Source organism: Nicotiana sylvestris, chromosome 7 (assembly GCF_000393655.2).
Source record: "Nicotiana sylvestris chromosome 7, ASM39365v2, whole genome shotgun sequence".
In the NCBI taxonomy this organism is placed as follows: Eukaryota; Viridiplantae; Streptophyta; class Magnoliopsida; order Solanales; family Solanaceae; genus Nicotiana; species Nicotiana sylvestris.
The window spans coordinates 98446285-98449256 of NC_091063.1; positions in this window are offsets into that span (position 1 = coordinate 98446285).

The following is a 2972-nucleotide window of genomic DNA, read 5'->3' on the forward strand; positions in this document are numbered from 1 at the left end:
GCGACTGGGTATAAGTTTGGGCATGATGGACGGAAAAGTGTGGCTCTGGTGATGGATAATAGTGTTGAGGAGGGCCATATGGGGTATATGGATAATTTGGGTGGTGGGGTCTGGGTTGGTTGTAATAGGGTGAAGGGCTTCTAGACCTGGACCATACTCCGGATTCGACAGTCTCAACCTCTTCTTTCTTCTTCTTCCCAAGCACACCCCCAGTGACGTTTTGAATGGCTTGGGTGGTTGCTTTGATTGCTGAATAACTCATAATCTTATTGGATTTGAGTCCCTCCTCAACCATGCCTCCCATTTTCACGACTTCATTAAAGGACTTGCCCACTGCTGACACCAAATGACCAAAATATATGGGCTACAAAGCCTGCAAGAAATAATCAACCATTTCACTTTCTTTCATCGGGGGGTCAACCCTTGCCGCTTGCTCTCTCTAATGGAACCGATATTCTCGAAAGTTTTCACCGAGCTTCTTCTCGATCTTTGTCAGTGACAGTCGATCTGGGATGATATCAAGATTGTATTGAAATTGATAGGCGAAGGCTTGGGCCAAGTCATCCCAGGTGTACCACCTGCTATGGTCTTGTCTAGTGTACCATTCCAACGCCGATCCGCTCAAACTTTGGCTGAAATATGCCATAAGCAATTCATCTCTCCCTCCTGCCCCTCTCATCTTGCTACAAAATCCCCTTAAATGTGCTACTGGGTCGCCATGCCCGTCGTACAAATCAAACTTAGGCATCTTGAACCCGGCTTGTAACTGAACATCTGGGAACAGACATAAGTCTTTATAGGCCACACTTACTTGGCCCCCTAATCCCCTTATGTCTCAGAACGATTTCTTCAGGCTTTTGAACTTTCTGATCATCTCCTCCTGCTAAGGGTTTTTGGGCGGCTTCTCGGTGCCTGCCATGAGATCATGTTGAGGGGTAAAAGAGTAGGGTTCTTGTACTTTGAAGGTAGGCTCTGGGGGATAATACTGGTTGTTGTGCGTTTGGAACAGAGTTTCATTGGGGGATCGGTGTAGTGTAGCAGGCGGAGGTGCCACAAAAATGGGAGTGATTGGTGGAGGAGGGTATGAGACTTGTTTGGATGGAGGAGCCTGTGATGTATGAGAAGTGGTGCCTTGGCATTGTTGGTAGAGGGGAAATGCTGGAGATGAATTCACATTGGGTGGCTCCTGAGGCTGAGCCAATGGTGGGATATAAGCGGGGTTAGTGGGATAAACTGGCGGTGGATGCCCTTTCGTCCAGGCTTGGTACATTTCAACCATCTGTTGTTTCAACGTATACATTTCCTCCCTCATTGCATGAACGTCCATTTCTTCTACTTCTTTCGATGGCTCAACAATACTCGTATCAGATTCCGGGCCAGTCACGTTCACTTTATCTTTAGACCGGGTGTTGTATGGATGAGTTGCCAGAATGCCAAGCAACTAACCACCTACCTGGACTCACACATTTAGACAACAATTCCATTAGCAATTAGGCTTTAACAGATTGGATAACCGCACAGTGGGTATGAATGCACCTATACAGTTAACCATTTCTATTATGCATTTGTTCAACTGCATGCGTCATCCCGGCATTTCCTTAGTTCCAACTGTAAGCTTTCTCTTTTCTTTTGTTTTCTTTTCTCTTTTCTTTTCTCTCTTTCATCTTTTCTTTCCGCATTCTATCCCTTTCTTGTTTTTCCGCTCTTTTCTTTTCTTATTCTTTTTCCATTCTCTCTCGTTTTTCTTCTTTCTTTCTCTCTTCATTTGGTTACGGTCGAATCCTATGGAGATTGCCTACGTATCGTGACCCCGCACGAATCAGACTAGGCGTAGTTCGTGAAAATAAGTGCCAAAATAAAGGAACAAATTTTTTGGGAATTTTCAAATTTTTCATTACCACATTATTCTATTACAAACTAAACATTCTGAACTGGAAAATAACATACTCCAACTAAACTCAAATACAGACTCCGAACATACTAGCATACTTGGATGCAAAAAGAAAACATACTGACAAACAACAAATTCTAAAATGGAAAATACAGACTAGATCTATGAATACATTAGTGCTTCAAAAGTGGGTGCCCGCAGGGCATCGTTCGGCCTCGCCGCGGGCTTAGGTGCCAAATCCCTTTCAATTTGCTCCAGCTCATACATGGTTCGCTTGACGTAAATCACCACTGCCGAGAAAAAGGTAGTGCAGGTCATGTCTTCATATGCCCGACATCTCCTAAGGATGGCGTGGGCAATGGTCTCAATCCTGTCTCTTGTTCTACCCTTTTCTTTAAGCAATCGCCTTACTTGATTATTGCGAGCCCCCAATACCTGAGAATCCTGAAGATGCTGATCCTGCAGCTGCTGTATTTCTACTTCCATTCGGGCCAGTAAGTCATAGTAGTGTCCACTTTTGATCTCAAAAGCTTTAGCTTGCTTAGCTGCCTTATCCTCGAGGGTGACCACTTTTCTTTTCAGACTAGCAATGGTCTTTTCATAATCCTTCTTTAATTGTTGCATGTAATGGGTGCGCCCTTCTGTTCTTTTTACTCACTGTGCCCGGAGTTCCACTATGGTGCCTTCGGATTTTTTCAGCTCATCCCGGCACTCACTAATTTCCCTTTTCAGCCTCTTTATCAACCGCTCGTCCGACCGGCTCCTTTGTTGGTTATTGGAAGCTATCCTGATTTGCTGGACTTGGGCCCTAAGCGCCTTATTTTCTTGGGCCAACCTGTTCTTTTCTCCCTGATCAGCAGCAACTTGCACACTGTTCTCAAATTTCAGAGCTCCAATCTGTTGTTTCAGCTTGCCGATTTCAGCCTGATAGCCTTCTTCTTTTGCTAGCCAACCCCATTGTTTTTGTGATGATTCAGTGAAATCCTGGATGTGGGGTCTTTTAGCTGGCCTCTAATGCTCAAGTTCTCTTCTGTATCATGCGAGGTATTCTGGCGACATTTCTCCTTTGGCCCGATCCTGC